Source organism: Macaca fascicularis, chromosome 3 (assembly GCF_037993035.2).
Source record: "Macaca fascicularis isolate 582-1 chromosome 3, T2T-MFA8v1.1".
Taxonomy (NCBI): domain Eukaryota; kingdom Metazoa; phylum Chordata; class Mammalia; order Primates; family Cercopithecidae; genus Macaca; species Macaca fascicularis.
Window position 1 is genome coordinate 75,012,153 of NC_088377.1, and position 14,034 is coordinate 75,026,186.

General features: G+C 41.2%; 1 protein-coding gene across 2 annotated transcripts in view; it reads right to left on the reverse strand.

Annotated features, from left to right (window-relative positions):
- The window catches only part of LANCL2 (LanC like glutathione S-transferase 2), a 65,565-nt gene that overhangs the window by 40,772 nt on the left and 10,759 nt on the right, over positions 1-14,034 (reverse strand). Inside the window, exon 1 of one of the 2 annotated variants that reach the window (XM_065541940.2) lies at positions 10,965-11,151. The exons of the other annotated variant lie outside the window; for it this stretch is intronic. The gene's annotated coding sequence lies outside the window, so the exon portion shown is untranslated. Of the gene's footprint in view, positions 1-10,964; positions 11,152-14,034 lie in introns of those variants that run through there. 2 annotated transcript variants of the gene reach the window in all.

Sequence of the window (14,034 nt, forward strand, 5' to 3'; positions counted from 1 at the left end):
TGCAATCTCTGCCTCCTGGGTTCAAGTGATTCTCCTGCCTCGGCCACCTGAGTAGCTGGGATTACAAGCACCCGTCACCACACCCGACTAATTTTTGTATTTTTAGTAGAGATGGGGTTTCACCATATTGGCCAGGCTGGTCTTAAACACCTGACCTCAAGTGATCCACCCACCTCCCAAAGTGCTGGGATTATAGGAATGAGCCACCGTGCCTGGCCCACCTCTGCTGATTTTTAAAAATCTACTTGCTCTATCAATTAGTCAGAAACCTCCCATTATGACCATGGAATTGTTTATTTCTCCCTTTAACTCTCTCTCTCTTTTTGCTTTCATACATTTTGAAGTTCTGTTATTAGGCATAGACAAATTAATGACTAGTATGTCTTCCTGACAAACTGACTCATTTTCATAATGAAATGTCCTTCTGTGAGATTGTAAAGAAAATACTTGTGGGTTCTGCACAATTAAGGCTTTGAGGGCAAATTCTACTGAAATTTGGTATTCTGGACTAAAAGTAAACCTTAGGAACTAAGGTGTGCAGAGAGTGAACCCCAGAGAGGTTTCCTCAACCCTGGATGTGCGTGTTTACATTTCAAAGTGCATGAGGCCCCAAAACCAGGAGACATTTCTGACTTGTAAAACTGAAGACAATGGGCTCATCTTTTCCATACAGATATTTATGTACATTCTGAAAAGATTAAAGAAAGATGCTGCTAATGAGACTCTCAGAAAGGGAAGGGGAGACAATTGCCTTTTCCCCTTTTATAAAAAGCACCGAAAATTTACTTTCCTTCTTTCCTTATCTACAATACAGGCTTTGCCAATGAAGGCCATCATACCCTACCTGCACTGCATTGTACCACAGATAAGAACTGGGACCTGGGAACTGCCCACTGGTTATTTGTGGTCAGGTAAATAGGAAGAAATTCCTGATTCAAAAACCTTTTGCTATAGTCAGGACAAAATTAATTAACATAAGTATCAAAACCCTCTTTACCTGCTCGACCTAAGAGCTATTTTATGGGACATTTTACACATAGTCACTAAGTTTTCAGATGCCCACTGCTTGCTTACTTGGCCATCCATTCACTTTCAACTTTTGTCTTGATATTTAAAGTCGATCTCTTGTGTAGCACACAGTTAGGTTTTCGTTAATTTATCCTGATAGTCTTAGAGTCCCTCAGCGGACATGAGCAGAACCCTCTTCATTGGCAGGAAGCCCTAAGAGAAAGTGCGGTCCAGTCAGCCCTGGGTGGCACCTTTTCCAGTCCCACTGTGGGACAAACCCCATCTGTTCCTGCAGACTCACCTCTAGGCTGTATTTTTTAAAAACTAGAACGAATTCAACCCCCAGATCCTCAAAAACAAACATCTAACTTTCTTGTGTAACACAGCATGGCTCCTATGCAGAAAAACATAAAATTTGCTTCCTTAGTCTTTTATAAGCAAAAGCAGAATAAGGAGGACACGGCAAAAAAAAAAAAAAAAAAAAAAAAAAAAAAGAGAGAGAGAGAAAGAATAGAAAAGAAAGACAAAGAAAAACAGAAACAAGAGGCAGAGGCAGAGGCAGGCTCAACTGTTGGCTGTTGTAAAGCCCCCAGCCCCCTCCAGGTTTCCCTAAGGATACTCCTCCAAATGACTGCTACCAGTGGAGACGGCCAAGCTACCCAAAGGCAAACTGCCCCCAGTGAGATACATGGGAAAAGCCCCACCCAACTTGTGCCCTCTGCTATCAGGGGAACCCACCCCCAATATTTCAATGTAGGTTCTATTTTCCCTAAGTGTTGGCCAGTCTGAGAAATAAAGAGAAAGAGTACAAAGAGAGGAATTTTACAGCTGGGCCTCCGGGGATGACATCACATATCGGTAGGACTGTGATGCCCACCTGAGCTGCAAAAACAGCAGGTTTTTATTAAGGACTTCAAAAGGGGAGGGGGTGGACGAACAGGGAGTAGGTAACAAAGATCACATGCTTCAAAGGGCAAAAAAGGAGAACAAAGATCACATGCTTCTGAGGCCCTTCATAAGGCAAAGGGCAAAGCAAAGATCACAAGGCAAAGGGCGAAATCAAAAACTCCTGAGAAGGGTCTATGTTCAGTTGTGCACGTATTATCTTGATAAACATCTTAAACAACAGAAAACAGGGTTTGAGAGCAGAGTACTGGTCTGACCTCAAATTCACCAGGGTGAGGTTTTTTTCTCCCACCTGATAAGCCTGAGGGTACTGCAGGAGACCAGGGCATATTTCAGTCCTTATCTCAACCACAGATGACAGACACTCCCAGAGCGGCTGTTTATAGATGAAGGTCTTAATTATTAATATTCCTTGCTAGGAAAAGAATTCAGTGATATCTTCCCTATTTGCATGTCCGTTTATAGGCTCTCAGCAAGAGGAAAGAGGAAAAATATGGCTCTATTCTGCCCGACCCTGCAGGCAGTCAGACCTTATGGTTGTCTTCCCTTGTTCCCTGAAAATCGCTATTATTCTGTTCTTTTTCAAGGGGCACTGATTTCATATTGTTCAAATACACATTTTACAATCAATTTGTACAATAGTAGTGCTGAGGTGACGTACATTCTCAGCTTATGAAGATAACAGGATTAAGAGATTAAAGACAGGCATAAGAAATTATAAGAGTATTATTTGGGAACTGATAAATATCCATGAAATCTTCACAATTTATGTTCTTCTGCCCCAGCTCCAGCTGGTCCCTCCGTTTGGGGCCCCTGACTTCTGTCAGAAGCTCAGCCACTGGAAATGAGGCCTGAGGACCAAAGGGCTCCCAGGACGGAATTCCAGCCCCTGAAAGTCTTGAGCTGAAGGGGCTCCCTGCTCCAGTTGAAAATAGCTCACCTTAAGTGGTGACTTGAGAAGGTGGGAAAAATTCGTCTCATACCATGTAGGTCCAGGGTGTCAAGGCTCTCCCTGACTGATGGAGATAAAGGATAAACCAAAGTAGTAAAGGGGCTGGCCCCACACCTTGCAATAACTGGCTGGCTCACAAGCCCTCCTGTAAAGCTTAACTCCTCTCCATTCCTTTTTTTTTTTTTTTTTTAAACACAGTCTCTCTCTCTTGCCCAGGCTGGAACGCAGTGGCACCATCTTGGCTCACTGCAGCCTCTGACTCACTGCAGCCTCTGCCTCCAGGGTTCAAGCTATTCTCGTGCCTCAGCCTCCCTAGTAGCTGGGATTACAGGCATGTACCACCACACCTAGCTAATTTTTGTATTTTTAGTAGAGACAGGATTTTACCATGTTTGCCAGCCTGGTCTCAAACTCATGGCCTCAAGTGATCCACCTGCCTCTGCCTCCCAAAGTGCTAGGATTACAAATATGAACCACAGTGCCCAGCCCATTCCTTTCTTCTCTTTTCCTCTTTTTCTGTTCAATCCAGCAGTCCAGCCTTAAAATGGAAAAAGTCTCTAACATCCTAACCCCTGATTTTGTCATTTTCTTTAAAACTCCAGCTGATTACATATTATGGCCCATTTTTGTGAACATTTTAAACTAATGGGCAAGCTACAAGAGAAATTCCGAGCTCAAATGGTTAACCTGCAATGTAGAGGTATGTAAAGTCTTCTAAAGCTCTCTTCCCCTCTTTTTTCCTAACTACTTTAAATCTGCTGTTACTAAGTTGCTGGTGCTAAGACTCATTATTTATGGTGTAACTAATATGTAAACACTGAAAACTCATTTAAAGTTAAAAAGAAAAGGAAAAGAGGTATTTTTAGTAAGGAAGGGTATAAAAAGAAATTTTATAGAAGAAAAAATCTTGTATGATAAATTACTATCTTAAAGTAAGGTTATAAAAAGGATGTTTAGAACAAGTCAAAGTCCAATATGTCGTAAATGGTCTGTGTAAGTCATGAAAAGGTTAATGAAGGAGAATTTATGAAAGGAAATTTGCATGTAATTAAGTTGGTATAATTTGAAAAAATTATTTAGTATAGTCTTTCTAACATTAATTCTCTATGTTAAAACAAGGTTTTTTTAAGGTGTTACTCTGCTCTTAATAAAACTGCACAAAGTTTTACTCAGAATTTTATAAAAGTTTCTTTAAAAAAAAAAAAATCCTCAGAAGCATATCTCAGAAGTTCAACGTTTGCTGCGTCCCAGTTTGCTGTGTTCCACTGCATTCAGCTTTTTCTCCCCTGGAGGAGGCGTAGGATAGTAACTCTCTTCTGCAGTCTTTGTCAGCTTCTGTAACTTTTTCTTCCAGTTCTGTTATTGTGGCCTAACGCTAAAATGTTTCATCTTGAAGGTCAACATTAACCAATGTTTTCCTCTAACATAATTTAATTCTGTACTCCTGGATTTTCTTGATATTTATCTAAATTCTCAAAGTAATCAAAAATGTCTCATACTGTTCCTATGAGTCATGTGTTCCCAGGCTATACTCATAGCCTCCTAACCCTAAACACACTCTTCCTATGTCTAATTAAATTCAAACATGTTTTCATCAAGGTTAACTTCCAGGTTAACTAAATGGACACCCATCAGAAAAGTCACACTGTAAAAGGTTTTTCTTTGCCTTTTTGGTAACTGGTTTTAAAAAGTACCCAAACTTTTATCTTCTAGAGTTCATGAGTTTCACCTTCAAATCATGCTGCAAATGGCATAGCAATCTCTCCCCAATAATGCCTGCTACCTTTACGAATTTCCCTGGGATTCAGATGAACACCAGTTTCACCCTAACATAATCCCCCTCTCTAACAAGTCCCTTCCTCCAGCAAGGTCCAATATCCCACGTTCCACAACCCAAAACAATAACGCGCATAACTTCTCGACCAACTAACAATCCTAGGTAGGGCCAGCTCTATGACCTGGTCAGCAGGAAGCAGTTGGAAGATGATACCTTCACCCACATGCCAAAGACCTGTCATTGTTGCTCTGTCGTGGGGGAAATGTGGAGTCCTAGTTGGGGAAAAGAAATCAGACACTGGTGGGAGCAGTGGGAAGCAAAAAGAACCAGATAAGCTAAAGTCTGTTTTTCTTCAGGGTCCAGAACACGTAGCCCTCCTGTGCCCAACTTATGACCAGACACCTACAAGTTAGCTCACTGCAGCCTTGGTGTTACTGGTACTGCACAAAGCTCTCCAGCACACATCACAGCACCATTCTATAAATTCAATCTCCAGCAAGTCTTTGTTTCCTTACAGCCAGCTTCTCTTCCACTGGCCTGCCTGTTGCCTCCTTGCAACATCTTTTCCTTCTTTCTCTAATAAATCTACCTTTCTGTACTCACAACTGTCTTGGTAAATTCTCGCACCCCCACACCACCAGCCCAGACAGTCGCCACTCACCCATGACAGTTTCCATCAGGTATCACCTCTGTTGCTTTTTTTTCAGATGGGGTTTCACTCCTGTCACCCAGGCTGGAGTGCGATGGCATGATCCTGGCTCACTGCAACCTCTGCCTCACAGGGTCAAGCGATTCTCCTGCCTCAGCCTCCCAAGTAACTGGGACTACAGGTGTGCACCATTACGCCTGGCTAAGTTTTGTATTTTTTGTAGAGACAGGGTTTTGCTATGGTGCCCAGGCTGGTCTCAAACTCCTCGGTTCAAGAAATCCTCCCACCTCTGCCCCGCAAAGTGCTGGGATTACAGGCGTGAGTCATCGTGCCCAGCCTGCCGTAACAAACTATTTTACGTGGTGGTGGTGATGGTGGTAAGTGTTTTAATCTTAAAATGTCTTAATTTGCCTTCATTCTTGAAGGATATTTTCACTGAAAAAAAAAATTCTGGATAATGGTTTCTTTCAGGACTTTCATGTTATTTCATTCTCCTCTGTCTCCATGATTTCTAATGAGAAATCAGCCGTCAGTGAAATTCCCTGTATATAATGTGTTGTTTTCCTCTGCTCCTATCAAGATGTGCTCTTTACCTTTGTCTTGATTTGGCCTTCTTTGTGTTTATTCCTCTCGGTGTTTTGAGGCGCATCCTACATCTACAAATTTCTATCTTTCATTGAATGTGTAAAATCCTAAACCATTATTTCTTCAAATACTTTTTCTGTCCCACTCTTCCTCTGCTTCCCTTCTACGATTCCAATTACCAACAGCTGGACGGTTTGATGTAATTTAACAGGTCCGTAAAACTCTGCCTTTCTTTTTCCCTTCATTCTTTTTTTTCTATTTTGCACACTGGATAATTTCTATTGATCTATTTTCAAGTTTACAAATTACTAATTCTCTTTCCTCTGTCTTGAAACCACCCCCTGCAAAAATTGTAACAGTGAGAAAATCATGACAGTGAAAGAGATCTGACCTAAGAGACTCTATCTTGCTTCTAACCTCCAAGCTGTCCTTGTTCATTCCTGGGTGTTGGCTGAACTAACTTTGAGAGGAATTTATTTTATTTTATATATGTGTATACACACACACACACACACACACACACACACACACACACACACACACACATATATATATATAGAGAGAGAGAGAGAGAGAGATGGAGTCTCACTCTCTTGCCCAGGACGGAGTGCAATGGCACTATCTGGGCTCACTGTAAATTCTGCCTCCCAGGTTCAAGTGATTCTCCTGCCTCAGCCTCCCCAGTAGCTGGAATTACAGGCATGTGCCACTATTATAGGAGTTATTAAGAAATTATTAGGCTGGGCACGGTGGCTCATGCCTGTAATCCCAGCACTTTGGGAGGCCGAGGTGGGCGGATCAGGAGGTCAAGAGATCGAGACCACGCTGGCCAACATGGTGAAACCCCGTCTCTACTAAAAATACAAAAAGTAGCTGGGCGTGGTGGCGGGTGCCTGTAGTCCCAGCTACTCAGGAGGCTGAGGCAGGAGAATGGTGGGAGCCCAGGAGGCAGAGGTTGCAATGAGCCGTGATTGCGCCACTGCACTCCAGCCTGGGTGACAGAGTAAGACTCCGTCTCAAAAAAAAAAAAAAAAAAAAAAAAAAAGAAATTATTTTAGGCAGATAGAGAGCATAAAAGGTCCTTGGTAAAGTTTTTTTTTCTTGTAATAAAAGCAACTCCAGAAACGTTTCTTTTCTAGCAGAAAAACAGCTTGAAGGGCCAGGCTGGCAAGTATTGATATGATAACGTGGATTAAAACTAGGTCTGCCCAACCTGGCCACTCCCAGGTATCTCCACCTGTGCAGGACATCATAGTGGCTCACACTGCATATTAAAATGCTAGGATGGGAGGGTCAATTATTTCGAGGGCTACGTGAATGACATACCTAGTCAAATCAATCCCCTGGGCCCTAAGTAAATCAGACACTGCCTCCTTTAGCCTCCCAATATAACTGACCATTCCTCCTCACCCACCACACATGGGGTTTCCTCTCTCTGCTTGCAGCCCCCCTCCCTCTGTCTCTGTAAGGAAGAGCGTCTTCCTTCTTTCTTGCCTATTAAACTCTCTACTCCTTAAAACCACTCCACATGTGTCCGTGTCATTTTATCTAAATCAGCGAGAAATAAAGGACCCTGGTGTTCCTCCAGTCATCAGAGCTGTATCACCACCATGTCCCACTAATTTTTTGTATTTTTAGTAGAGACAGGGTTTTGCCATGTTGGCCAGGCTGGTCTGGAATTCCCGACCTCAAGTGATCCGCCCACCTCGGCCTCCCAAAGTGCTGGGATTACAGGCATCAGCCACTGTGCTGGCCAAGAGGAATTTAATTTACGGTTTAACTTTGAAACAAAGATAACAGCCCTTTCCCAAAACAAACTCCCTTCTTGCCTGGGGACCAGAATGCCTTTGTAAAACTAACAAATTAGCCACAACATTAGAAATTATGGTGTCGGAGTCATGAACCAGAGGCCACAAGATTCCAAACCTCCCCAATTGCTCCTCAGGATAACATCACTACTGTAAAACCTAAGAATGGTGCTCAAGATATATTTTCAGACCCTGCATTCTGCATTCTGATGCACCAGCTGGTGCCATCCAGACTGGTAATCGGGCTCAACCGGTTCTGTGATCCCACCCAGGAACAGAAGACAAGAAGAAGAACCCACTGTGACCCCCTAAGATTTCATCTAGGATCCGACCAATCAGCACTCCCACTCCCTTGCCCCCACCCACCAAATTATCCTTTAAAAACCCCAGTCCAGGTTTTCAGGGAGACTGGCTTGAGTAAAAAACTCCGGTCACCAGTTCAGCTGGCTTTGTGTGAATTACACTTTGCGTTGTGATTCCCGTCTTGATAAGGCAGCTCTGTGTGGGCAGCGGGCAAGCAGAACTCACAGGGCACTGACAGTCTTCTCATTCCCCTGCTAAGGCCATGCAGTAACTTTTAACTGTCATACACTGTATTTATCAGTTCTAAAATACCCATGAGACTCTTTTTTAATGGTTTTTACTTCCCTACTGAGATTTCCTCATTTTTCATGAATTGAAAGCATATTTTGTTTTATTTCATGGAGGAGAGTTACAGTAGTCAGTTTAAAATCGTTGCATACTAGTTTCACTACCTGGTTCTTTTCAGGATTGGACCCAGTTAATGTTCTTTTCTTTTGAAAATGTGTATTTTATGTAGAAAAGCAGAATATGCCACCTCGAAATCATGCATTTTTGACATAAGGATGAATTTGAGTTGAAGACAACTGAGAAGTAGACGTCAGAATAGCTCTCTCCCCTCCCCCACCTGCCTAAAAGCAGGACTTAAAAACTGTGTCCCTCCTTCGCTCCCAACCAGGGAAGAAATCTTTGGAAGGCATCAGCCTGAAGAAGGCACCACAGAATTCTACATTACAAACCCCATTTGTTTGCCATTCTATGATTTGCATCCCAGACACTAAAAGTCCCTGTCCTTTGTCTTGTCACTGCTCTAAAAACGCACTGCTCTTCCCTGAAGATGAGATATAAGCTGGGTTTCTAAGCCATCTCTGTGAGATTCACTCATTCCCTGGGTACGTCCTACGTGCATATGAAATACACACATTAAAACACTCATTTGTTTTTCTCTTCTTAATTTGTCTTTTATTACAGGGGTCTGTCCCAGCTAAGAACTCCGAGGGGTAAAAGGAAAAACAATTTTTCTCTCTTACACTATGATCCTGGTTCTACAGAGAGCAGGTAACTTTGCCCTGCATCTGGAATATTAATTTGTACACTGTTTTCTTGCTTGTATTGAATTGCAAATTATGTTTCTGGGGCAGCAGCTCTCCTCTCAATTCTTAGCTTTAGTCTTTAGCTAAGCTTCTTTGTGTCTGTTCCAGACATGGGTTGTTCAGAATTTGATTGGATATATACACAGACAAGATTTTGGGATCCCTCCTCTGGCTCATTCCCTTTCCCCATTATCTTATCAGCCAGTTATCCCATCTTAGATTTCTGGTTCCCTCAAAATGTGTTTTTCCCACAGGCACACCCTGCCACCACTGAGTGCACCACGTAAATGAAACTTGGCTCCAGGATAAAAGACATGGACACAGAAATTTCTTTCACAGGGAATGCACTATAATATAACCTATAGAAGTCAGGCATGGTGGCTCACACCTGTAATCCCAGCACTTAGGGAGGCCAAGGCGGACGGATCACGAGGTCAGGAGATCGAGACCATCCTGGCTAACACAGTGAAACCCTGTCTCTATTAAAAATACAAAAACAAAATTAGCCGGGCGTAGTGGCAGGCGCCTGTAGTCCCAGCTACTCAGGAGGCTGAGGCAGGAGAATGGCGTGAACCCGGGAGGTGGAGCTTGCAGTGAGCCGAGATCCAGCCACTGCACTCCAGCCTGGGCGACACAGTGAGACTCCGTCTAAAAACAAAAAACAAAAATCAAATCAAAACAAAACAAAACAAAAACAAGCCCTATAGAAATTCACTCTTCCGCCAGGGCATGGTGGCTCATGCCTGTAATCTCAGCACTTTGGGAGTCCGAGGTGGGTGGATCACCTGAGCTCAGGAGTTCAGGAACAGCCTGGCCAACATGGTGAAACCCCATCTCTACTAAAAATACAAAATTAGCCGGGCATGGTGGCACACACCTGTAATCCCAGCTACTCAGGAAGCTGAGGCAGAAGAATCACTTGCACCCGGAAGGCAGAGGTTGCAGTGAGCCAAGATGGCGCCACTGCACTCCAACCTGGGCAAAAAAGAGTGAAACACCATCTCAAAAAAAAAAACAAAAAAAGAAATTCACTCCTCCAATCATGTACTGTAACATACTCTATAGAACCTCCCTCCTCCTCCAATCATGCACTGTAACATATTCTATAGAACCTGGACATAATACAAAAAGGCAATTACACTGTGGTCTGCTTATTCTCCAGTGCCTTTGAGCAGCTGCTTTTTATATTATATCCCAGTCTTATACTTGTTTTATACAGGGCATCCTCCGGCAGGGTCTTAGCCCATCATTAAAGTATAAATCCCCTAAAACACTTTTTAAGTTAAAAAAAACACCCCAGTATACATACTTTCTTTTGTTACACTCCAGCTGCATATTATATACCATAAAACCCCCATCCGTGTCCACATTTTTAAGTCACTGAAAGTAATAGCTGAGCATTCAGAGATGGGAAAATCTATTTTGAGACTAACCAATTGTGCCCAAGAGGATTTAAACATGCATAATTACAAGTATATATTTTTGCTATAATATAGGTACTGAATACGACTTTCCCCTTTGACATTATATTTATTAGTTGCCAAAGACTAAAATAGGTAGGCAAGACAACAAATTCTATTAAGTGACTAAAATATAGCATTAGCTTTCAAAATTGTATCTTTTCATTAAATGTTATTCAAAGTAATAAGTAAATTACAATAATTTCTACTCATCCATGGTGGTAAAATACCTTCCCTTATAGTGAAAGCTGAGTTAGAAATCTAAGGCCAAGGAGAGCTTCATGAAAATCTTTATAATTATGCTCACTTAAATAAATTTGATAAAGATGGCACACCAAAAAACACAGTATCAATATTTCACCCACTTTAAAGGTGATATTATGAGTTAACTAGACAAACACATGCACTTAACAATCTTTACTTACTAGCAATGCTTTCTGGATTTGCCATTCCCTATGGTTTTGGTGATGTTTTTGTAAATGTATTTAACTTTGCTTCTGTTAATGAATGCACCAAAAAGAGTAATCGTATGGTTTTCCATCCAACTTCTTAAAAACTTTTTGACTCCAGGTTAGTAACTTACACCTCCTGTGTCTTGACCTTTGGTTTCTACTGTAATCAAAGAGATGCAGAATCATTTGCATAAGAAGGAATAAATGGGGATACCTCTTTAATAACTGCGGTAGCAGAACCCATAAGATAGTTCCTGGCCCATATCTAGTCCCCATACCCTTCCTGCCTGTTAACAGAAATCTGATTATATTCAGAAGAGCAGGGCATCCAGCCCCAGAAGAGATGCTTGATTTTCCAGGCCCTGTTATGCACAAGGGTGGCCACATGACACAGTTCTGACCAATGAGACCTAAATGAAAGTCTTCTAGGAGGTCCTGGGAGGTTCTTATTTTTCATGATAAAAAAGAAAGAACTTCCCTAACTTTTCTCCCCTTCTGCCTGCTGATTAAAGTACCTCTAAGTTGAGTTTTCCAGGCCTAATGCACACTCATATGCAGTCTTAGCTCTATCATGATAACCTAATTCCAAAGCATATACTACTAACCCTTCACTCCTCATAAATGCTACTGGAGTATATTTTTAAGACTTATGATTGCTTTCTCCAATTCCCTTTAATATTTGCCAAAATTTCATTGCAAAAACCATTAATTTCTCTGCCCTTTGCCATAAGGTACTTTTTCTGGTTCCCCTTTTCCTATTTCTCATAAAAGAGGCTTCTAATTTGTTTATACTGGAACAAAATTCTCATGTACAAAAAACATTTATTATGCTCTAATTCTATTCACATTTGATGGAGATTACTGTACCAGGAGAAATTTTAACTGGTTTGTCTCATTTAATAATGGTATTTTATTTATATACACACACACACACACATATACACATGTGAATATATATATATGCGCACACATTTCTTTTTTCCTTTCTTTTTTTGAGGCTGAGTCTCACTCTGTCACCCAGGCTAGAGTGCAGTGGCGCGATCTCAGCTCACTGCAACCTCCTACCTCCTGGGTTCAAGTGATTCTTGTGCCTCAGCCTCCTGGTAGCTAGGATTATAGGCATGCACCACCACATTCGGCTAATTTTTGTATTTTCAGTAGGGACAGGGTTTCCCCATGTTGGGCAGGATGGTCTTGAACTCCTGGCCTCAAGTGATCCACCCACCTTGGCCTCTCAAAGTGCTAGGATTACAGGAGTGAGCCATTGCACCTGGCAATAATGGTATTATAAAGATAACTAACAATTATTGAGCACTTACTATGTACTTGGCACTAAGTGCTTTACATATTTCAAATAATCTTCACATCATTCCATTTTTTAGGTAAGAAAACCAAGGCTTACTTGAGGTCTCATGACAATGAGAGACAAAGCTCTTGAAACTCTGACTAGACTGTCTACTTCTAAAGTTCCTGGGCTGCGCATTCTCTGCTTATTGTGAAATTTTTTGCTTGATTCTATATTTACATTTTACCTTTGGATATGCAGGACTTACAGCCTTCACTCATTCATACTATATGAATAGAAATATGTACCTGCCACATAGCCCAGAAACAGCAGGAGCAGTTAAAGAACTTTGGAGGTTTTATCTCTTGACTCTGAAATTGATTTTTAGCAATTACACTGCAATTGGGAAGAAAATGTTCTTTTCCTACATGGTGGGTAGACAATTTTCCCAAACAAGAATGCCCAAGTGTATTATAAAGCAGAAATATATTGGAGTAGATATTAATCACTGGTTGTAAAACGCCTTGTGAGGTGTCACTGCATCTATTATTCCAAATGATGCACAACGCACATTTATGGCAAGATTTATTTCTCTTCCTCACATGTTTTCATGGTAATAAATCTTAGAATCAAATAAAAAAGCTTTTTTCCTGGGGAGGGTAGGGTGGGAAGAAGAGACAGAAGAGGAGGGGGAAGGGGGAATAGGGGAAGGAGAGAGAAAGAGGAAGGGAAACATAAACAGATGGCAGACAGACACTGGGTGATACTGAAGCATACAAATTACACCAGTTATATTCTTGAAAAACGTTTCAAGAAATTAACTTTCTTTGTATTCGTGATGTTTTTTCAATGTACATCACAGGAACAATTGAGGGGAATAATTTATTTCCTAATTTGTCATTTGCTAGAACATATTCACATATTCTGTACCTCTCTGCCTCAACTCTAGATTTTAGAGAAGCTTGTAAGGGTTCAGATCAGTATATTCATAAGCTACATTTTATATTGCATATAAAAAAAAAGGTAGATTTTACAAATTTTTACAATTTTACAAATATTTTAGATAATATCAACACTAACAACCGTTATTGAAGATAAAGGATAAAATTTTCTTTATCTCGGAATAAAGCAGAGCAAACATAATTGGCATATTAACAAATTCATATATGATAAAATACCCAGCACTATATATATTTTTCTAACTTTCAGATACCTTTGAAATAGGTGAGGAAGAAATAAAATGTAGATGATTAGCAAATCTTGAGTATAATATTAGTTATTCTTTTGAAAAACAAATAGTTAATGCTTTTCATGTACCAGGCACTGTTACTGGGACACAAAGCTGAATAAGATTGGGTACTCCCCAGAATGTCCCTCGCCTAATGAGCCAAATGTAAAAATAATTATGATTCCATATAATAAATGCCTGACTAGCAATATGCAATATAGTATATTCAAGAAAATATATAAATGTATACAGACTGATATCTGAAGACAATCTTACTTCACCCTTGTGTAAGGCATTCAGTTTACTGGGATTGTTACCAGATGCCCGCTCACAAAGGCAGGCAAGTGTGTAGCTGGGGCATTCAGGAGGGTGGAGACGAGATGGAAAAGACGAGATCGACAGTCACTGTGAGACCGTTAGGGGGCTTCCTGGTGGACCCAAGAGACCCGTTCTTTGATTAGGGAGTATCATCAGTGGGGCACTGTGTGGATTAGAAGGCCCTGAAAGCTTGCTCCTCAATGGGCTAAAAG